The sequence below is a fragment of the Egretta garzetta genome, unplaced genomic scaffold (genome assembly GCF_000687185.1).
Source record: "Egretta garzetta isolate BGI_Z169 unplaced genomic scaffold, ASM68718v1 scaffold935, whole genome shotgun sequence".
In the NCBI taxonomy this organism is placed as follows: domain Eukaryota; kingdom Metazoa; phylum Chordata; class Aves; order Pelecaniformes; family Ardeidae; genus Egretta; species Egretta garzetta.
In genome coordinates, this window is record NW_009259813.1 from 191,437 (window position 1) to 215,861 (window position 24,425).

A 24,425-nucleotide genomic window follows, 5' to 3' on the forward strand; every position below is an offset into this window, starting at 1 on the left:
AGAAGAGATTCGCGTACCACGGCGGAAAAGTGGTTCAAATCCAAATGAACTGGGAGGTGGTGCGGGGGCCGGAGCGGGGCAGCGCTGCCGGCGTGAGCTGAGCTTACTGCTGGTGGAGCAAACCAAAGCTGGTGGGAGGGTGCCTTACCAGCAGCCTCAAAAGCCTATTTTTTCTGGGGTTTGCGCTCTTTTTTTTTTTATTATTCTCTTCATTTTAACTCTTCTTCTATTGCAACCAAGTTGCCTAATGTTATCGTTTCAAAAAAGCTCCTATCAACAGAAATACAAAGTAAAAACTAAGTTTATTCGTCTTCAAATAGAAATTCTTCCATTTCTTTACCTAACGTGGCCTAGTTATGAAAATATTTTAGGATTTTTAGGAAGCTGGTTTTGTTCTTCTGGAATGAAAAGATGTTTCCCTGGAAATCCATTTTTTTCCATGAAGAAGAAAAGAGTTTAGTAAGAAAATTTTAAACCAATTTGAATGCTTCGTGGAACCTTTTCAGAAAATTCTTCCAATAAACTAATGAAGTGCTCGCTCAGATTCCTAAACACGGGGATGTTTTCATATATAACACATAACAAAATGATGCTTTGCTTGTCCCTGCAGGAGACCCTCTGTCACCATCACCACCTCGCTGTGTATCGGAATTCTGGGATTTGCTGTTATCCTATCTGGCCACAAACCCACCCCAAACTCATCATCAGCTTTAGCTGTAAGTCTAGAGGAGAGCAAAATTGCACCCAGAATTTCAGTTCTAGATTTGATAACGTAAGGGGCCAATAATGTTTTCTTTAAAAATTTTTGTGTGCCTGCACTTAGTGCTCAGCTGCTTATTTCAGTGTATTTTTTGGGGGCACTTGATTAAAACTTAGGAAAGAAATGCTTTTTTATTATTATTATTATTTTATCTCTGAAATATGATTATAAATGACCTTTGATAAAAAGTTAACAGAGAATATGTCAGGAAGCAGCTCAGAAGGAAAAGATGAAAAGCAGACAGGCTAGAGAGGTGTTTAATTTCAATTTTCTTTGTGGTATAAGAAATCTGGAGATTTTCAAGCCATCGCGCCATAGTTACTTTTATCAGTAGGGCTCTTTTGTTTTGTTCTGCCACCTAATTCTTTTGATGACAATGAGTCCACAGTTTTCCAATGACTGATTTCGATTTGCATGTTATTGTCAGCCTTTTATATTTTATCATATCTCCACTTTGGTTTTTATGCAGATCCTCACATCAGAAGGCAAGGGCAGCCTGAGCTAAACAGCTGGCTGGATTTGCATGAAAATGGACTGCCCTTTTTCATTTGTTTGTTCTTTGGAAATTACAGTAGGTGAGTATCTGACTCAAATTTCCCAAACAAATAAAGATAAAACTTCACAGATATTAAACTGGGGAGCATTAAACTGTATCATTTTACATATAAAAAGAAAAGGATTAAATAGAATTAGTCTGTTGAGCTGACTGAGGAGGAACAATGTGAGTGACGGGCTGAAAACTAAAGATACAAAAGAACTGTGGTATCGTCAAGAGTTTTTCTCTCCAAATATTTTCCTTTCCCGTGTTTAAAGGATAAACACTAATATAAATATTTCCTTTATGAATTTAAGATATTTTTGCTGGGAAAAAGAAAACCGTAAGCTGGTTTAAGTCGTTATATATTTAATCTTATTAATGTATTTTATGTACATATTTTATATACGTAGCAGCTTACAGAAGCCCCGTAGCACTGGATGTTCTTTACAGCTTGGACTGGCAGTGTAAAGCAGCCAAGGTGTAAACGTGACCGGGGGCAGGTGACATTAAGGCGGCCGTATTGTTCCCAAGAGGCCAAATCTGTAGGGTGAGGGAAGATCTTTTATTAGGCTGACTGATACAGATGGAAAAAAATGAACAAGCTTTGGGGCACACAAGAGCTTGCCAGTTGACAGATACGAGCTTTATAGATTTGAACAGTGAGGTATCAAAATAACACACGGCACGACTTGGAGTTGTCAACAGACTTATAAATTATTTAGAGTATGTGTGCCCTTTTGTGCCTGCAAGCTTGTCCTCCTCCTTCCACTTAGGCTGCTTGAGCTTCCGAAAAGACATAACAGGCAAACCTTGCCTCTCTTCTGCCTTTAGACCATCTCAGAAAGCAGAACTATAACTTCTAGTTTAAACAACGGGTTGGCATTTTATGATGTCTGACTATAGTACGGGATTTAAGTATTTTATGCGTAGATGCTCCCGCTTTCAACTTAGGATAGGAGCTTGGCTTGACAGTAACGCTGTACAGTTTCTAGAGTTCAACATCTGGGGCAGAGAGTTCTCAGCTCTCAGTTGCCTGGAAAAGTGGTAACTGCCAGGCTTGCATGAGTTCATTCTTTTCTCTGATACTGCTGGAATTGGGTACACAGGGTCACAGCCACGTGGCACTGGGAGAGAAGCCGTGTCCCCGGCGAGTAGTGCAGAGCCAGCTAACAGCCAGGAGCCCAGGCAACATTTGTAGGGCAAAATCTACTCTCGCCTTTTAAATATTTTTTTAATTTCATTTTATTATTCAGATTTCTTCCCTAATCTTTCCTGAGTACAGGTGGGAAAGTCTGGAGAACGCTTTAAACCCTTTTTCTTTTAAATGAGGCAAAATCATGCCTAGCTTTCATTGCACCTATGCATTGCAACTTGTTAGCGAAAAGCGCTCTAAATTATTCATAAGCCTGGTGACACCTCTAGGCTTTGCTTTGTGGTGGTGTGAAGCCTCGCCGCTCCAACCCACAAAGCCTGTACCTGTCAGCCAGCAGGTGTTGGCACGGTTGGTGTAAAGCCCTATAAGGTCACTGGAAGAGACAGTACGTATGGATCCTCGCTGTTTTGAACATTGGGTCTTTCATACAGCTGTAGGAGGATACAGATCCGCCACGGGCTAAGTGTCTGGGTCGTGCTTTAATAGATAAAATAGACTTGCTGTTGCAGGGCAGCGTTGCTGTTCAAGAGAGGGCAGCAGCAGAAGGCAGCTACTCTCAGGTAAGCGCAGAAGGTCCTAAATCCACCTCCTGTGAAGCCGAAATGGTAGTTTTGTGATTGCTGGGGCTCAGCAGATGACAGAATTACAGATAGTTAAAAGAAGACCTAGTCCTGGAAGACTAAGGATATTCAGGAGCATTCTCCATCAGATGGGGCAGGAACCTTTCTGGAACACAACAGCCTGCTGCTGGGAACCTGATGGTCTTGGGACAACCGAGGCCACGTTCAGCTTTTGGGAAGCTGTGTGTAACGGCCATCGTGCCTGGTGGGCTGGGCTTGGCTTGGCTGCAGTCCTTTTGTCGTTTTCAGCTATTTAAAAAATTTAACAAATATTGTTTTGTTTTAGGAAAGCCACCTGCTTCCACTTTGCTCAGCTCCCAGTGGAGGAAGGCACTGTTGTAAGGCTGCACTTGCGAAGGACTCACCACGAATATTTCTGATCTATAATTCAAGCCTCTCTCTGAAGGTAAGAAAACCACGTGGGTCTGTTTTGAAAGTGGCAATGGCTCCTGGAGGAGCCAAGAAGGGATGCTCTCAGATAAAACAGGCGAACCCTTCACTTGGCTTTTGAGCAGAGAACATTAGGGGCGAGTGTTTGCTGTCATTTGTGCTTCACCAGACTTGTATGGGGCATCACACAACTGTGTGTGTGCTTGTACCCCCGCATAGAGCTCCCCACAATACCCACTAAATATATATTATAAAGTCCTGCCTGCCAGAGTCACCGAACCTGCAGAAAAGTGTCGCACGCAAAGCAGAGGCTACGCAGAAACTTATTACAATTCAGTATTTATAGAGGTATAATAGAAGCACAAATAATTTTTGGTTCATTATTTATTTCCCATTGATTTTATTTTGTTCCGCCGTACTTTTGGACTTTTTCCTAAAAATGTTGCGTTTCCAACTTCTTGACTAAATATCACACGTAGCTGTCAAAAGTTGCGTTGGCATTTTTGAAAGTTTTCCAAGGTTTTGCTGCTGTTACATTTGCAGAAACCACGGCCTTTGCGTATGACTTGAATCACAGGCATCCAGCCTGACAACTACTCAGATTACTTAGATGTTACAGTTTGTAAAAATAATGCAGAAAACAAGACATTTTGGCTTTGGAACCTGACCTGGAAATAGATTGCTGGAGGAAATGGAGTGTTTGCCTTGCTTTTCATTTTAATGAAAAGGAACAAACTGTCTCGGATTTGGCTAAGTTTAGCACTTTGATTTTTATTTTTTTTTTTGTTGGGTTTTAATCTGGGCTCACAAGAGATTTCCTTCAGTGCTTGGATCTGTTTGAATGAGCTCTTCCTGCTATTACTGTTTTAATCAAACAGGGCTGGCATGCTCACGCACAAATCGGCAACACAGGGAGAAAGAGCTACTGCACCGAGAGCCAGCTCACCGTATCTAACTATGATTTTTCTCCAGACTAGCTCATTTTTGCAAACGTATATGTTACGGCTCTGGTGCGATGAAGAGGAATGGTGTGCAAGTGTAAAGGGTTAGATTTCCATCCGATATCAAACTGTTGCTTGGACTATGTGAATTTATGCTTGGTGAGGGTCAGGTGCATTAGACAGGTCTACATTTTGCAGAAAATATTATTCCAAGTCTGGTTTTAAAACCCATTTCTACATTGACTTTGTAATGTAACTTCTTGCATAAATCCATGGCTACAAATCACAGTGAAGTACCACTGTCATCCTCACGGAGTCGGATGTAATTTGGGGAATCAGCGCTTTTTTCGGTACGAAACAAGGTGAAACTCCTTGGCCTGCCACCAAACCACCTGTGGCAAAAGCCACACATCCACGGCCGTGCCTGCAGCAGCCGCTCTCGTTGCAGGAATCCAACGGGGCTCAGCTCGAGTCCCCATTCCTGGAGGACAGCCTCAATACAAGTAACCTTTTGTCCTTTTTTTTGATGTTTTCTTGGTCCGATGAGTTGTCTCCTGTGACTCTGTTGACCTAAGTAGTGTCAGGACTCCTCTGAGCTCATCACCTTCAGATTATCCATCTTTTTCCCAAACAGCCTGAATCTGGTTGTCCGTTGGGCATGTCTCTAGCATTGCCCGCACAGCAGGTAGACAATGTGGATGGGAGGTTGCACATCCCTCCCCATGGGTGAGAAAGGGAATAGCTGAAGTGTAGATTAATTTGGATTACTGGAAAAAAAGTCTACAGTCAGAGTTTGTTGTGGTGTGGTCACTTCCAATTCCCACCTGTATTACGGGTGCGCAAACGCAGCTCGTGCAAGCTAGTTTTTCTCATGGTTTTCCCAAAATAATGGAAAAACAAGGGTTTCCATAACCCTGGGCCTCTAAGCCGTTGGATTAATTGCATTTGTTTGTGCAAGTGTTTTGTTTTTAAAGCCTTTCATGATACTGAAAGGACATTGAGAAAGCCTCTGCACGTTTCTTAAATTTCCACCAAGAAAAAGCAAATGTGGCTCTTTTATGTCAATATTTTATGTCTCTGTAGGTTTTGTGGTAAGCTCCTGTACAGAGTTACTGTGTGTTATTGATAACGTGGAACTGGACTTGGTGGATTTTAATGTCTTTTTTCATGTTTATATGGAACATTTTGAAGCAGCAATTAAAATAATTAAGGAGGGTGAAGAAATCTTTAGCATGCAACAAAGATTTCTGCAAAATGTTAATTTCTGTCAAATAAGTGAATATATGCACAGATGCCTCCTGACAGAGGCTGTGATTTCTGAGTGCTTTGCATGCCAAATAACTTGTTTACCCCCTCAATGTTTGCCAAGTTTACTGTCAATTTACAAATAATTTCCATTTTGCTGTTTATTCTGCTGCCTTTTGATGGATATGTCTTCCAGACTTTTATCTTGCATGTAGACAAACTAATTAATATTTTCCCTTCAGGCAAATATTTTTTTCTTAGATCTAAATGTGGGTTAGATTCTTCTTCGTTTCCATATGCTTTGTTCTGTCAATCATTTCTCTTCTATGTTACTAAAAATGTACCTTTGTGGATGTCATTTCTCATGTTTTACAGATTTATTTCACCTACATCTATATGGGGATGTGTGTATGTAGAGAGGCATATTTGTTATATATGTGTTCATATACGTTTAAGCAGAGAGAGCGAAAATACGCTCTTCGTGTTGAGATTTGGTTTCTAAGGCGGAATGAAAATACATTTTGCCTTGCCTGTTGCTGCCATTTCCCAGGCTTGACCTCACTGTTTGTGGTTACGGCTGCCCATATGGCACACGCAACGCTGAGTACGTCTCCTCTACAGGGTCAGGCCCCATTCCTGCACGTCTTTTTGACCTATTCCAGCCCTACCAGCCACATATAAAATATTCAGTATATCCCATTTCCATCCCGCTGCTGTCATCCCAGCACGGAGCACACTGGGCTGACCCTTGGGAGGCGAGCAGGCTGATTCAGAAGTGGTCCTGAGTCGTCGTGGTCCTGCGGGAGGGGTGCTTCCCCCTGGACTGGTCTGGCCAAGCTCCGGCAACCTTGGTGCCCAAAACTCCTCCTAATGCATCAGCGCAGCCCCAGGGATGCCCGTCCCGCAACGCCTTTCACAGAATCCCAGAACGGCAGGGTTGGAAGGGACCTCGGGACATCATCTAGTGCAACCCTCCTGCTTTCATCGACATCTAGGTATGTTTAACGATCTCCGATAGCTAAATATTGTGGTATGCAAGGCACAAGGTTTCCACATAGCCTCTGTGGCTTCCACAAAGCCCTTAGGAGGTTTTGGAAGACACAATGTGGGATAAAAAAAAAAAAAAAAAAAAAAAAAAATGCTTATCGGACGGTGTCGGTAAAAACCCTGGAGGGTGTTTGAAAAAACAAAGTGGGATAAAAAAAAAAAAAAAAAAAAAAAAAAAGTCTTATCGGAAGCCTGCATGTTAACCACGTTCTGCTGGGAAAAACACAGGTGGTAACCAAGAGCGCAGATATTGCGAACAGATTCTTGCAACTTCCCAGTCGTAAAAATATCTCTGCAAAAAATACTCCCAACGACTCTGTTTACAGAATGCTTGGTATTTCCTATCTCTGGAAATATTCTCGTTGTAGCTCCATATGTCGCAGCTAGTCTGACAAGCTTTCTTTTGAACTGTTTGCAGGTTGCAGTCTGTCTGGAGGGCTGGGTGCTGATGCCTTCAGGTTTTTAGGCCCTGCATTATGGGCATGATTATCTTGTTCACTTTGCAGGCATAGGAAAATGGAGCTGGGATTTAGCAGGATTTGAAGACACTTCCTAATTATGCCAAGTAGAGAGCTGCCTGGGTAAAAGCTCAGCCAGAACCCCAGTGGTTTTTTTACTCCCAGTTCTGTTTTAAGCGTATCTCTGTAATTTTCTGTGTTTCTGCTTTTGTTTATATCATGGTAGTCAGCGGGACTGAGAGATTAAAAACCGAAATATGTTATCTTCGCGCATCCTCAAAACCTGTCGAGAAAGGAGGAGAAATTAAACAAGGACAAAAACTCGCAGTGAAGTGAAGCTGTTTCCTTTGAGCTGCCTTATTAACCAGTCAAGTGCTTGACTGCCACTGTCAGCTAGATTTCTTTAGAGAAAGAGTGGCATTTTGAAAAATACAAATTCACCGCCTGCACAAGTTAATGAGGCCCTTCAGCAATGTTCATTGATAGTGTAAATTCATCATAATACAGTGCTACACACCATAAATGGGATACGCATACAGGAAATCATCCACTATTAGAAATTTGCCAGACACGAGAAGAAAAAGAAGCCATTGATAAGCAGAAACCTCATCTCAGCCGCTCCGTGCTGATGGGTGTGCAGCACATTAGGAATGCCAGATAGTGCCACGATGAGAACTTATTAAGGTGAATTGAGGTAGCTCGTCAAGTATATTTTGCTCCCCTTTGTTCGTGTTTTATGGACTCTCTCAGCTGCCTCCCTCACATTTGCCAGTGTCGCTTAGATAAAGTTTGCTGTGTAAGGGCTACCATCAGCAGAAAGGGACAAATGTCTCCAAATACGTTCCTCTTCCGCGCAGGCACAAATGGGCTTATGCATTTCATTGATTTTCAGCTGCATTTGCAAGCGATAGCTTTATAGACACCAAATTATCTTAAGGGCTATATAGTACACCAGGGGTGGACAGTAATAAAAATTGGCAAGACCCCAGAAAACATTAATCAAGGTGACTTCCTGATCTTTCAAATAATTATCGAGCAGTGCTATTTTGCTATCCATATCAATGAATAAATCTCTCTGCACAGCAATACGCTCGCTACTCCTACCCTTGTTGAATAGTATCAGTTTAAAAATCTCTGGGATCATTAGGCCAATACTTCGGTGGGATTTGTCTGCTGGCCAGTTTCCATCACGCTGCTTCAGGGAAGGGATAGAAACATGAATACCTTGCATCGTGGTCATAAAATGGTCAGCTTCTTGAGGAGAAGAGGTGTACAAACTTGTTAAAATCTTGAAGACCATGGCCCCTGACATGCAGGACAGCACCAAATTGTATGAACTGGTTCAAGGAAATAAAGTGGATTGGTATCAAAAGGCTTTGAAACGTCTGCATTCATCTCTCGTGGCCTCGATTCAAAATATATCGAGATCTGAGGAAAGACTACACTGGGTTAGTTTCTGAAAAGTGTCTGGAAAAAGAGAATCACTACCCCAACTCCTATCATCCTGACCATCACGCTGTTGAATGAATCTGCTTGTTGCAGAGCCACGAATGACTGGGGACCGACAAAGGACCATCAAGAGAGGAACTTGAGAAGATGCAAATTCCAGTATCCCACTTCCCGCACTGTCTTTGGTTTCACACATGAAGACAAGGTCGAAGGCATGAACTCTGGCCTTTTCTCTCATGGGATCTACTTTCAGGCATCACCCATAGTCTTCCCACAGGGGTTAGTTCAGAACTCATTCGAAGCCGTGGAAACCCTGAAACCCAAGCCCCCTTCTCCCAGCGTCACCCGTTTCACTCGGCTGACGTGTTTCTGTCATTGGCTGCACGAGGCATCGGGCAGAGTAGCAGAAGCCTAAGCAAACAAGTCTTCTGTCTGCAAACAGGAATAATGATATTGACTGGAAGATAAGTAGGAATAACTGAGCAGAAACTGCAGATGTTGATGCTTTGGGTTCCCCCTGCCTTTCAAACCACTTTGGTAGCTCCTCTGCGCTGCTCCTCTCCTCTCTCCTGGAGGCAAAATCCTTACAGGCAGTTCTTGTGAGCCCCCTCTGGTGTCTTTTTTTGTGCCTCTTCTACCTTCCCCATGTTGCAAAGTATTTCAAAGCTGACAGGCCGGAGTTTCCTTGGTCCTCTCTGACCTCCTGTGTTCCTCCTCCTCTCTCTGCTCCAACAACTCCTCTTTTCTTTCCCCCTTGCCCCATCGGACTCTCCCTGGCCCTGGTCACCCTACTCTTCTGAACCAGTTTTTCTCTCAGCTCCTGCCAAAGTCCATACAGTGATCTCCAAAGGGATCTCGGAGCTTGGCTTCTCAAAGGGTGGTCTTCAAATAAATCTGGAGTGCGCGTTGTTTAATGCGCTGCAGACCGTGAGAGATGAAACGGAGCGAGATGCTTTTGTTCCCTTTGCCCGCTACTGAAATCCCCAGCTGATAATTACAAACAATAGATGAAAATGTGTTTGGTATATATCATAAGAAGAAATCTTATGGAAACATTAAGCCGCCTATTATTGTAAGGCTCTTGTAAATACTGTTTTGTAAGAAGAACCTATCTAAGATGATGTAAAACTTAATATTCCTATTAACAAGATGTACTATACTATTTCCAATTCATATCAGTGAAAATGCATTTTAAATTACAAAGTACTCGTATTTTATCTGAGCCAATGTTCTGATTCATATGCCTCCTCTTTAATCCTATTTTCAGTCAAAGTTTCACAATTCAGATCTTCTTTTTCCTATTTTATGTAATATTTTCTGTGTTTTCAAAACGTAATCAAAGCTTGTTAGCTTCTACCCAACCATGTTTGGTTGAATGGGAATATTAATAATACCAGCTATTGATGTCTTTATGTTAAAATTTGATTTATTGAGCAAGTGGCACATAATCTGTGGGGAAAATACCTAGAGATAACACCTTGAGATGATTAATTATGTTTACAGTGCATTCCTGTAATAATTGTTTACAAGAAAATTTATGCATGAGTTGCTGCCCCAGTTCAAAAGAATAACTCATCAGATTGTCAAGCTCTCTGGTCTTGAGTATTCTAGCTAATTGCTATCTTTGCTAGTTGAGCATCATAAATCCTTCTTCCGCAGAGCTGAGAGCAGGATTTTTGGATCACGCTTTTTCATGCAATGAAAACCTTTTCATCCCTGGGAACATCAGTTTTCTCATGCAAGAAGAAAAAAAAAAAATATACGCAAGGGGGTGATAGCTACAGGAGACTGTGACAAGTTCCCGGTGGCTTTGGGTCTAACTTTTTGTATATGGGCTTGTATAATCACATGTTAAAATCTGTGTTGGGTAAATTTGCCAGCAATGTTATTGATCATTAATAGCATATGAGGATGTAGACTTAGTCTTCCCAGTTCTGCTGCTCTCTACTTTTGCATTGCTTCCTCCTTTGCTGGGGCTGCAGGGTAGGGGTGGTAGGATGGGCTGGAGATCGGTTCCTTTACAGCCATCTGTGCTTATTACTGATCTAATAACAATTACACAGTTCTCCCTTTTGCAATCAAATCTGCCCTTATAAATCCACAGACATAAACACACTTTTCTTTTGCACGGCTTTATGCGGTTTGGGCTTTTTTTTTTTTGGTTCTATTTCCAACTTTTGGGTTTAATTATTTCATAACTAACTTTACTGTAGTTAGAGGAGTATTATCCGAGCACTATGTTGCCAGGAAGTAGTTGATAATGTTTAATAATTCCTGATTACATTCCTGTTCCAGTCCATGATCATGATTATACAAATGTTTCTGGTGCTGTTTTTCAGTACAAATCCTTCTTTTCAGGGTTTTTTTTTCTCCCTTGTTGACAGTGTATTGGTCAGAACACAAGAGAAACCGACCTATTTGCTGGTTTAATTAAAGATGTCAGTAAAATCCTTAAGGTTTGCCTGGGAAGGAGCAGATTTACTTGCTGCTTTTATGCACACTGTGGGATTTAAACATTTTGAGAATTGCTTTGGTGATTTTTCCCAGGAGATAAAGGAATGGATTAAGTGAAGTAGTTTCTGATTATAATTGGTCTGGTTTAAACACTTAAAAATAACTTTAAGAAATAAGAAAACACAAAACAGGTTTTCAAGTAGGGATTTAACTTTTTTTTTTTTTTAAATCTGAAGAAACAGCAGGGGAAGAGAAAAAGGAGATGGCGGGGCCGGGGCGGAGGGGAGGGGGGAGGCTTTCAGCCTTTGGGTAGGTTGTTTGCTCTTTTCAAACAAAGTGGGCTGTGCGTGCTTTTAAACTTTGCCGATGTTTCCAGGCAGCCTGGCAAAGGCGGCTCCATCAAAGGGAAGGCTCCCACCACCTGTGGCTTAGGTGTTTCTGGCACAGCCCCTCCGCGCCTGGCACGCTGCTGCTGCTCCTCGCGCTTGGGAAATTCAATCAGTTATACACAAGGGGCACCGCGGAAAAGCTGTTCTGTCTGTTTTCCTAGTCAAACACATGGGTTCTTCTTGCTGCCTCCCTTTGTCTCAGGTAGGTGAGCGGCCAATAACAAGGAATTGCTGCCAAATGATTCATGTCATAGTCATTTAGAAAGACCGAGGTAGCTTTGGCATAAATCAAAATCTTCAGATGGCTAAGCCAAGCCTAACGCTGCAACCCCCTAATACGATCAGGTCTCATGATAGCAGCTGCACTGGGTGAAGGCAATAAAATGCACTGCTGAGCAATCTGAAAATATAAATTTAAGAGCTAAACTTAAGCTCGTGGTCCAAATAAATATGGGTTACTGTTACACATATAGTAACCGTCATTCATCAAAAGTTAGCGATAAGGGAATTCTTGAGAGAAGAGTTAAAAAAAAAAAAAAAAAGCCAAAAAGCCCACCAAGGCTTTACAAGCAGGTTTTGATCAAAAGTAGACGCAATAACACAACACATTCTGTAGGAAACACTAGGCTCTGATCTTACAAAGTATTCTCACCATGCCTATCAAGAAACATTAATAACAGTGTTATTGACAAGGTATTCATTTAAAGTCTTTCTGTTGGATACAATTAACATTTAGATGAGCGACAGTTATAGGTACTCAGATGATCTATATGAAAGCAACAATGACTCATCTCTCCAACAGCAACGGCACCAAACCTCGCAGCGGGGAAATTGCATTTCTTCTAGCTTCAAAAAAAAAATAATTCCATGGACCTTGCAGAAGAAATCAGCTTGTTCCTATCAGAAGGATTGCTGTGTGCTATTTCCTTATTCAAAGGGGAAATTTCTCTGTAGTTTGCCAAGTGCTGGGATGGATGTATTTAGGGTAAGAGTAGGTAGCATGGTGGGAAGGGGTTGAGATGGACAACTTGGCTCTGGGATCAGGAGGAGGCTGCTGTGCTCTTCTACCAGGTTTTTCTTCTAGAAGATCTGTATGTGATTAGGTTACTCTGTACATCACCCAGATGAACGTCAGCAAACGATGAACCGGTGTGCACCAAGGGTGAGGGCAGTGATGATGTCTGTATCTCCCACTCCTACATCCGCGCTTTAAGGCATAAACGAGGACTCCTCTCTTGCTAACCCTGTGTCTCCCTAATATCAGACCAGACTACTTGGACCTGGATGGAAGGTGACTAGGATGCTGGAAGGATGCATTCAGTGATTTCCTGAGATTCATGTTGTCTCCAGCCAGATAACAGCTAAACCTTGGGCTTTGGATTAATCTCACCAGCTTTTGGTTCTTTAACAGTTAGTCTAGGCTTGCTCTGAGTTTGACAGAGAGAAGTAAGTGTGGCCTGAAAGCCACTCATCCCAGCTAGCTTCAGATCCCTTATTTTTCGACAGCTGAAGTGATACCTGAAAGCAAGGTAACAAAAGCATCGATGGCAGGCGCTTGTCTAAGTCTCTTTGAACGTGGCCATGGTGAGCTGGCTCAGGAGCCTTTGTATTAGCGAGCCACCGCTTTCTTCTCTGCGTCTGTACCTGCCTGGAGGTCTCTCCACCTGACTGGGTTTTGTGTGGTTTTAGAAGATGCCAGATGAGACAGAAACTAGCCAAAAACCAAAACAACCAACCAACAAAAAACCCAACCATAATCAACTGAGATTCAGAAAATCAGAAAAATCTAGAATTGTGACAAAACTTTCCACCTTAAGTACTCTCTTCACCAGCAGTCACTGGTTTGGTAGCTGAGAACGTCATGACTGGTTTTAGAGAAAGCAGTATGATAATAATGAATTGCAAAATTGCCTTATATTCCAACCCAAAATTTAGGATTAAATGATGCCGCAATAAGGTCTGTAATTCTTAAAACGGAGTTGTCTCCAACCATGCTGCTTTAAATCTGATCTATAATAGCCCATTAGTAGTTTATTTATATTAATTCTGTACTGTATATTTTACATTTTGTAGAAATGCCTAGAGCACGCATATTAAGCAGTTAAGAAAATTAATCTGCTTGAGCAGTGATAACATTTGTAGAATGAAATCCTCACGATTAGAAAGACATTTGAAGAAACCATGTTAAGGTGCTGAAATGTTCTTGAAGAAATGCCACATGTTGCTGCGGGCAGTAATGAAACATTTCCATATAAAGTACTACATAAACACATATAAAATGTAGACATATGTTAGCAGATTATGGAGTGTGAGGGTGATACAGTAGTGATGATTATTTGCAAGTGTTAATGTTACCAAACCTTAAGGTTATCTCCTGGTCTTGGACCCTATATGTAAATAATTATATCTGAAAATATGCGTCTCTGAAGCTATCAAACGTAATATATGTTCAGCACTTCTGAAATACTGTAGGATTTATTGATCTGCAGTATCTGATAGTAAATTCCGGTAGATTTATGCTCAGATATCAGTGAACATATGGTTTAAGACATGCAAGTTGGAAATAAAGTTATTCGTATTACATACACTTCCACATGGTTAAGTATTTGCAACTCAGAGAGTGATCAATATGCACAAGGTGAAGTCAAATATACATTAGCAACGCGGAGGTAATTTTCTATGCATAGCACATCGCAGTTCTATCAGCAAACCAGAAGAATTTTCTCTCTGCGTTCATCTATCAAATGTTTCCTGTGAATATGTCCATCTAGTATGTAAATAGAGCTGGTTTTCTAAATATCTGTTTGTCTAAGTGAGAATAACCTACATATTTCCACAGCCTACTGGACCCAAAATAGTACCTCAAAAAAATGAATGCGTAGCAATCTGAGAACCAGCAGTAATGACTTCAGCTTTGGGAATACGGTCTTAGCGGGACTTTGATTGGGGATGTATTCCAAACCTAGTCCAAACCCTTTAAAAACCTCATTTTTTCATTGATGGCTTTTGCATTTGTCCTTGTATATTAAAAATGCTGTACCTTGCTCACGCTCCAGGATTGAAAAGCACAAATGCCAAATCAAGTAAGTTGGCTGAATATTTCTACTGAGATTCTTAGTGTTGTTTTCCTAACGAGGATTTTTTCACATACTTTTTTTTCCTCAAAATGTTTGCTTGAATTAAAAACCAATCTCTGTCCTCAAAAGTAGCAAATCACTTGAGACTCGTTTCTGAATAGCACTGAGAAATCCCTCTTTGCATATCTTTAAAGATGTTGCTCCAAGAAAAACAGGAATTTGTAACTTTAAAAGCTTTGTAAGCCCTGTAACTTTGAAATAAATAGTTCTTGAAGGAGCTCAATAGTTATCAGGCCAGGCCTTCTAGTTGGTGTGCACTGAAAATACAGAAATTCAAGCTAAACAGGCTTGATGATCTTAATCATAGAATCATAGAACATTTTGGGTTGGAAAGGACCCCTAGAGATCACCCAGCCCAACCCCCCTGCAGGAGCAGGGACACCTTGAACCAGCTCAGGTTGCTCACAGCCCTGTCCAACCTGGCATGGAATGTTCCCAGGGATGGGGCCTCCACCCCCTCTCTGGGCAACACTTCCAGTGTTTGATTACCCTATTCTATTCAATGGAAGGTGTTTGTCTGCATTGCAGAATTACATCACCATTTTCCCTTCTAGAAAGACCAGAAATAGAAAAATCAGAGAAGTTAACAACATCATTGTATTGCAGAAAGCCTTATTTCCTTTCTGACTACTTGTATCCATACATATATTTTTTTTATTAGAGACTACAGTTGCCCAGTAGGTGCCTGAGGAATCTGCTGTGTGTTCTGTCGATATTGGTCCAAAAGAGCCCCTAGTCGTTTCCCTTCATTCTTGCTCAGGCCTGCTCTTGCACAAATAGGAAAGAATATGTAGAGCAATGCAGAATAGTTTAATTATAAATTATAAAAGGCGTGATAGCATTAATTTGCATTTCATAGCTTGGTGCTGGTTAGTTATCAATCCTGTGATTCTACACTGATTTTTTACTACTGATGCACTGTACAGTGTTAGGGTAACAGTTGGCCTTGATGATCTTAAAGGTCTTCTCCAACCTAAACGATTCTGTGATTCTATGATTGTGTTCAAGTCATATAGGCCTTAAAGCGAAGCGCTATTTCCGCTGCAGCGCTGTCGAAAACCACATCCCACAAGCTGTATGCAGGCTCCAGCCTACATACACAATTTGGGAGACAGGAATAGATGTTGACAGCATTGCTTGATCTAAATTTCAAAGGGAAAATCAAAACCATACTTGGGGTGCAAAGAGGTTCTGTAAACAGAATGATCCACGCCCTCTCATTCTTCTCCAAACCCGATTCTTGCGTGAGATGATGTCAGGCTTGTACATTGGATGATGCAGTGGGTGATTTGCCTCGGGCCCGTGCTGCAGGAGCTGCTGGGATGGGCTTCAGCCCCCAGGCACCAGCAGGTCTCCAGTGTCTGCAGGTCTCTTGCCCCAAAGCAGCAGGGTCAATGCCAGATCCCCACTTGCCAGAGACAACAGGGGAAGGGCTATTTCTTCTCATTTGTTACAGGACTTGCCCATTACCGATGATAGCATGTCAACACTGCGTCACGCAGTGGAGTTTTATGAAATACAGCGAATAGAGACGCTTTTGCGAAGTGCTGCACGCAGTGCATCAACAAACGTTGAAAGGGGAGGCATTAAGGTTTGCAAACAAGTGTATTGTCCAGGTACGCCTATTTTCAGAAACCCATCTCCTTTCCAGAAAGGAGGTAACTTCCATGACGAGTGTCTCCTTTCTTCATTAGCTCTTTATTAGAATCGGGTTAATCAGGTCAGCTAGAATAAAAACTCATCAGAACCTTCAGCTAAAGATCAGAGGAAACCATTTTTCCTTTTGAAAATTACATTTCCTTTCTTTTCTCTCTCTTTTTCTCTTTTTTTTAAAAATTCTGTTCCTCCTGTCGTCATCCAGGAACAGATGTGAATGAATTCCCCAAGGAAAATTTGTTCTTATGGCATTCTGGTTCAATTTCTTTGTCCATACCAATCCCAAAAGATAGTAAACAGATATTATTTATAGGAAGATTTTATGGTCTGTTTATTTCAGTTTGGTTTTGTATTTAAAGAAAATGTGAAGAAAACTAACGAAGTGCTAGGACTGCAGCTAGAGAGCTGTTTTCATCTGAGCGGTCAGTAAATATTGCACTGCTAGTAAGAAAAAAAAGTCAGGTTGAAAAAATATTAAAAATCATAACAGCCTAATAGGGTAGATAATAGTGGTAGTTATCGTAAGGGCTGCTTTAACGAATATTCCCAATAACAAATATAACCCACATGTTATCGACATGACTTCTTGCCATGCCCACATAGTGATCTGGACCCTGTAGTGGTTTAAAACACTGATTTTGAGCTTAAATATTTGGATTCTTGTGGGTGAAGGGGTTTGGGGATCCATCCTAATCCATCACAGCCAGCAGCTCCTGTCCATCCCATCTCCCTCATTACTTTGCCCTCTTGGATTCCTGGCTCTTTTCCCTGGGATCCTGCCTTCGTGTGCTGCAGCAAGAGCAAACTTTGCTCTTACCCCACCCTCTTCAAAATATTACCCATTACTGTCTCCTTGCCTCCTGTATCCTTCTTCTTTCCAGCTCGCTTTGGTTCTTAGCTCTTAATTTCCTCATTCCTATTTCCCTCCTCTTGTCCACTTTTATTATATCTTTTGTATCTTTTTTTTTTTTTTTTTAATAAATCTCTGTTTATTTGTCAGAGGGGCAACAGCCGGCGGTTTAGTGCAATCACGTGTATTTTTACTCCTTGACCCATTCTCCTGATTGTTACTCATGGTAGCAGCATATGATCTGTACCTGAGACACTCATTAGCTGAGTTAATGCCATATTTTATTTGTATATATTTTTACAAATATTTCATGAATACTCTCATCAGGAAGGGGTTGAGTCCCCATCCCTGAAGGTATTTAAAAGCCAGGCAGATGCGGTGCTTAGGGACAAGGTTTAGCGGTGGGATGGCAGTGCTGGATTAATGGTTGGACTTGATGATCTTAAAGGGCTTTTCTAACCTAAATGATTCTATGGTTCTATATCGAGTGACCCATGGACACCCAAGGTGTCCCAGGCTATGGATGATCACTGGGAAGGAAGAGGCTGCGGGCAGAGGCACGGGTGCTCGGGGGCTGCCCTGCACGTCCTGTGCCGCTGCTTGCGCATGGCATCTCCCAGGGAGTTTTCTGGAGGCTCTGGCCGGGCTCTGCGGGAGCTCCCTGCATGCTCCCAGGCTGCGCAACACGACTGCACAGCACAAGGTGCTCAGCAGAGCTGGCGGGAATGTCTGCGGGGACCATCTGCATCAGCAAAGCAGCCAGGGCAGGCAAGTTGAGCCATATGTGAGAGTGCAGGATAGCGGAAAAAAACCCCAGCATACCACCTTGAATATGAATGTATTAAAAAAGAAAAATTAAGTGTAATTACGTTTAAAAATCAGATTGATTTTTTACCCCATTCTCATAGAACCTGGTGACATCCAAAGCTGCCATCAGGCAGAGTTTTTAAGAAGTTCTACTCATTGAATACGAGATGAGTAGAATATGGGTGTTCTGAGAAGTCCAACACGTGTACTTAAATATCCTCTCACAGCCACAAGTATCAGCAGGTAGCAAAACAAAATGTACTGGCAGACCAAGTCACAAGTTAAAGAAAATCTCAGTGAAGGTTAACTTAAATCAACCTTCAGATGTGAGTCAGAGCCTCTAAGCTCTGATTTTAAAAGCCTCAGTCATTGGCCTCGTAGCATCCTTTCAACGGTCAATTTTAAGAACTATCAATATCTGTACAACAAAAGAATTCTTAAAAACCTGAATGAGATTTTTTGAAGATCTTACTTAGAAAAAAGTCTGTTTGGGAAGATTCAAAGTGATATTAACCCTTTAGGTGCAGGCCGTGGGCTGCGTTTGGAAGACGGACTCTGAGACACAAAGAGCACAGCAAAGTCAGAGAAAGCCTTTACAGCCTCTTTTAACGAGAAGAGGATCTTTATCGTTGTTCTTTGTGGGGACTCACAGAATCTGAATATTCAAATTAAAAAGGATACACGTGCTAGCTAACATTTAGCCCTCAGCCGGTAACGGATGGCGTGGTTTTCAAGAGAGATTTGTGTGTCCTCACTGGTATTTTATTGTAAAATCTTATTATCAGATTAAAGTAGCAAAAGGGTAAAACTTCAAGGAGCTCATTATTATGAGATCTCATCTGGTTGACTTAATAATGAACTTGGGTGGTTCTGGAGGGATTTTTCTGATTGGGATTGGAAGGATTTCTGGCACACAGTCCTGTTATTAGGATTCTGATAAGATACACATGCCACCCTTGCCACCAAAAGCAGTACCAAGATGACCGCTTCATAGTTTAGGAGTTTATGCTTTTCCTGTTATACACTTCATCTGGTTTGTGAGATTGCTTACAGATTGTGTCGTCTTCTCCCTGGTAACGGGCGATAGGATGAGGGGAAATGGCCTGAAGTTGCACCAGGGCAGGTCTAGGTTGGACGTTAAGAAAAATTTTTTCAATGAAAGGGTTTTTAAGCACTGGAAGGGACTGCCCAGGGAAGGGGTTGAGTCCCCATCCCTGGAGGGATTTAAAAGAAGGGTAGACGAGGTGCTGAGAGACAGGGTTTGATGGTGGGATGGCAGGGTTAGGGGAACGGTTGGACTTGATGATCTTGAAGGTCTTTCCAACCTAAATGATTCTATGATTCTGTGAATGATCTAGCTTTGTCTACAAGAAACCGGCTTTCAAAAACCTGTGAAAAGTCTATAAGCCCTTTAAATATGAGAGAAAAACAATGTCTCCTTTAAACGATGGTGGGATGGTGGGACAGGGTTGGAAAAGTTCCACGCTCACAGGGATACACCCACAGCCTTGTACCGTTTCTATTTTTGCTCCTGCAGCTGCATAAACCATACAGCGATGCTGGTAACGATGGCATTAATCACCCAAGAACCATGGATGCTCTGTAGTGCAAACAACAAATTCTCTTCTAAGTTGCCTGGTGCCTAAGAAAAATCAGTTTATCAGCAGAATTTCCAGGAAGCCCGAAGAAATTGAAAGCCTGATCTCAGCTACCCCCGAAATCGCCAAGCTCTTGGTGGAGGAGGGAAGATCGGTCTGGCAGTCCCAGAACACGGCCAACAGGCAGGAGGAAAGGACCTGGTCTGCTGCTGCGTCAGAGCAGCTTTCAGACCTTACCCACCTTGCACAGCTCTGGTGACCAGAAATTGTAACACAAAAATGGAGCTTTTTTGGTTGTTACGGCTATTTCTTGATTTTAATGTAATTCAGATTATAATGAAGCAGACACAAACTTGGATCTAGCTCAACCTATTTAAAAAGCATTGAGGCCCGGAGTATATGTGGTTGTGCACAGGCTAGAAAATAAGACTATAAGGAAAATAAGAAGATCAGGCTGTTTCTGGCTTTGATGCTTAGTTTTCAACACTCACTGAAGAGTATTTTCAGGTTTCTCAAAGGACAGGTTACATTTTCTGTCTCATAGCAGTGCGGTGAATTTACATTTCTTGGTGTTTGAAGCATTTGTAGCTCTATAAGTGTTGTGTGGAAAACAAATTATTGACAAGGTCTGTAGTTATGCTGCTTCTGCTGTCAAGGAATAATGATACGGTGCTGTGAGCTTTCTGACCTGAGTCTGTCTTCTCAATCTGGAGACCATTTCAGAAGTTTGCAAATAGGAGTAGAGACACCGTGTTTGGGCTGTTATTGGTCCCCTGCTTGACGGTGGCTAGATTCAACTGAGCTGTATAAAACTAAGCTGTTCAGAGCAAAATCTGATGCATGCATAAAAAATTTGGCTGCTTCCCCACGTGCTGCTGAGATGTCTTACCCCTTTATTTTTGTAGTTTGGTTTTGAGGCGGCAGGGGGAGGTGTCTGAACAAAGCTACTTCATCTTAGGATGGGCTTGACACTGTCCCCAGCAATGCTTCTCTTGACCTGTAGGTTAACACAAAATAGAAATTTAAGAAGCTAACAGAAAAGCCACAAAAGTAAATCTGGGTCATTTCATTGGCTTTACAGGGCTTTGGAACAGGTCTGCTGTTTTCCTGCAGCAGAATTCTGTAAGATATCTCATCAGCCCTTTGGAAAGGTCATCATACTCCATCTGCAACAGATCCTCCGTGACAGGGACATCAGTACGCTAAAATGAACAGAAATCACCCAATAGTTTCATAAAGAACAGCCCTCAGAAAATAATAGCTTTTTATTCCTTTCACAACAGGCCTTGAAGTGAAGCAGCAGCCCCGGTCTAGGGTTTGGGCCAGCGCAATTTCATTGACTTCAGTAAAAGGACAAGCTGGTGAGAGACTTCTGCGTACTTCGGTCTCCATGTCAGCTTCTTCCCTAAGTCCTCAGCCTCCAAGATGGCAAGCAATATGATTTTTAAACCCACTTATGCCATTTTATAAAGGTTATTTATCTTCTTCTTCCAGCTATATTAATTATACAGTGTTAGATCTCTTGAAACATAAATACCCCAACTGCCAAAATCAGAGCGCGATGGTGAGAATGTTGCAAGAGTGCTTTTTCGGAAAAGAAATAATAGATTTTCACAAATGCTCATTGACCTTCTAGAAACTCCATTCTGGTACTTTCCAGCATGCTTCGATGTGCAGCAAACACTTTGTTATTTGGCCACCTCCTGGTAGGGTTTCCATTCTCTGCACTCGGTGGAGCAGGAGACCTGATAGGCAGAGCTGCGTACTCCAGCACATCACTTTAAACCAAGCCTTTACCATCTGTTTCAACCTCTAATTACAAATGCAAAATAACACAATTCACAATTGCATCATAAAAAAGTAAAATATAAGTGATTTAAATGCATGTGTGTGTTCCTTATGCAAGGCAACATTCATCTGTTATGTTTTACCGTCTTTTAGAAACAACTCTGGGGTGAAATCCCTCTTTGTGGAGGGAAGAAAAATGATTTTGTTGTAAGAAGGCCTTCTTTAAAGGTGTGTTTCCAGGTTATTACTGCACTTTATATATTTCTCTCTGTCTGAATTCTCCTCCTTCTGCCAAAAGAGCAGTATTTATGTCGTGGTGGGATGGATGGTCTGTCCAGAGCAGTCTGCTGTCCTCGAATGCACAGGCTGGGGACTTCTCCAGCTGACCAGGCAGCTTCCCACAACATCAGCCATGTGCTACTGCCACTTTTGCCCCTCTTCTAGATCTGTATTTATGTGTAACATTATGTTTCTATGGGCTTTTTTAACCTATAGATGGAAATATCTATTAGTTCCAGACAGTTCATCTGCTTCCCAGGGCAAAGGCATTATCCGTGTCGAAGGCAGCCTTTGATTATCCCCCATCACGGAGCTTCTCCATGGTTTGCCATCTTGGGGGATGGCGCTGCGAAGCTGCAGTGATACGTACCCAGCTTTCTAAAAAATGGCATTAACTGGGTTTTATGTTTGTTTAAGATATTTGTAAAATTTCATTATTGCTGTAACACATGTGCTTAACTTTTAATTTCCATCAGAATTCACCGTTTCAGTTCACCAGCCACATCTCGTGGTCTTGAATGAACATCTTGTGATTTCTCAACACCTTTTTAGCACTGAGATACCCCCAACCAAAGCTTGCATGCTCTCTAGACCTCCCACTTTCCTCCATCCACTCTTCTGCCTTGAATAGAGATGACTCCTCGATCTGGGAGAATAGCAAACTGAAAAAATTAGTTCCCTGGGGAGAAATCAGTGATTAACAGGGAGCAGCCATTGGGGAGTGTCGGAGTAGTTTTCTGAGCTCGGGTCTCCCAGCAAGCAATGACTATTTTAAATGTAGTACGTACATATATACAGTGAACTTCTGAACCCTGCAACTTTTGGAGGCTTTGTGGACAGTAAAATCCAAGCCATGCGACGTATCCAGCGTCACCGCCTGGTCTGGATAGCATACACACTCGCAGCCTACGCGCAGCCCTCTGTCCTGGGCTTTGTCCTCCCTTTCCCCTCCTCTCTTCATCAGCATACTTAAAATAAGGGTCCAATATATCAAGGGATTGAACTTCATGGATTTAAAATGAAAGCTGAAGAATTTGTTTTCACTCTAACGTGAAAGGAACAATTAGCAAGGGCGCACACCCCTTCCCATCAATAGGGGACTTTTCAATTACTTTGAAAGGCTTTGGATCAGGATCTAAAAGAGCAAAGACTTACTCCTAACAAAGATGCCTGAATAGGGATGGAAAGCTGTTAATCAGGCTCTTCTGGCACACTCGGTGCTAAAACAAAACGATCGGCACACTTAGTGCCTTCACTTAAACCATGCCATAGGCAAAGTGATGATTTTATAACGGAGAAATCCTGGAGGATAACTGGTCGTTAGTGTAATCCTCACTACTTATTTCTAACGCATGTTAAAAGGTTACAAATGCAACTTGTTTATTGAGTCTCCTGGCAAACACCTGGGAGAGTCCTTGTTTCAGCTGCGATCAGTTGTGGGAATGGGGAGATGAGAGCATCTGCTGCTGGGGAGCAAGAGGAGAGGGACTTAGGGAGTTATGCTGAGCGCAGCCTGGGTGAGTGTGGGGCTACTGGGGTGTACTGGTTCTTCCCTGGGGATTGGGAAGGGCGGTCAGGCTGTGGGTGCTTAATGTTACACATGCTGTCTAACAGGGATGCTCCTGCCATCCCTGTTCTTCCTCTTGGAATTTTGTTTGGCAACGGAACGGGGTTAAAAAACCTTATTACAGCATCAGGTTATAAAAATACTTATTGTGATATTGGATTGCAACTGTGATTTGAATTCTGGTGAGGCTATGAGATACCAAGAAGGGGAAAAGAAGTTACTTGTTGGGAATATTTTACAGATTTTCACATTGTCTGCTCTACCAATTGCCAGCATTTGGCATCCTGGCTAGTTACAGACCCTTTGGAGTTGCTTATTTCTGTTTTCTTTTTGTTCCGGTCAGATAGAGTTTTATTTTTCTTAGCAAGCCATTCCGTACTGTTATAGCTCTGTGGATTTTTTAAAAAGCTTTGTAGCTGAACTTCATTTTTTTTCCCTATATGTAATTTGCTTTTGAAGTTGTCAGGGAACATTTCTGTTAAGAAGAACAATAAATCCACCCAAGTTATGAGTTGGTTTTATTTGAGGGAAATACACTTCCAGGTGCACCAAGATTAAGTTATTTGGCAATAAGAGGGTTTGGGTTCATTCCCTCTGGAATGATATATTCCTGATGAAACAATTGCTAAAAGGAATTTATTTTAAATTAACATGACCTGTGCTTAAAAGAAGTTGGCCTCAGATAGTCCAGTAAGTTGCTTTTCCCCAGGCTTGCTTATTGTTTTATTTAAGAGCTGGTTCAGAATAGACCCATTAACTGGTTGTATTTGCCAGTTGTGAGCTTGTCTTTTCTTTGGCTTATAAAGGCTTTGGATTGAGGTCAAAAAGAAAAGGGGCGTAGTTGGCAGTTTTAAATTGCCATTTCTTCTCATTTTAATATTAATTTTGTTTGGCTTGTTTGCATTATGCAAATGAAGCTGTGGTACCACAGCCTAAAACCCTGGTGGTGTTCACACATGGCTTTGGGCTGCTGAGATCCCAGTATGTAGCCCAGAAGTTTCTCTTGTGGGCTGAGAGCAAGACCTTGAAGTTTATTCTTCATTGTTTCATTCCTTTTCTATTGCTCTGGTTTGTCTGTGAGAGCGTGATCTATGTGCCGGTGGTGCTGCTTTCTTTTGTGCCATTGACAAATGTCCTCAACGTTTTCTTTCTTATCACACCACATTAATGCAATTACCAAGAAAGAGTTGTTCTTAGTGCGTCCCCTTTCAGTTGGGTATTTTTAAAATCTTTTTTCCTTGGACCTAAACAGAACTTTAAAAATTAGTTATTTTTCTAAAGGAACATGCCTGGAATCTG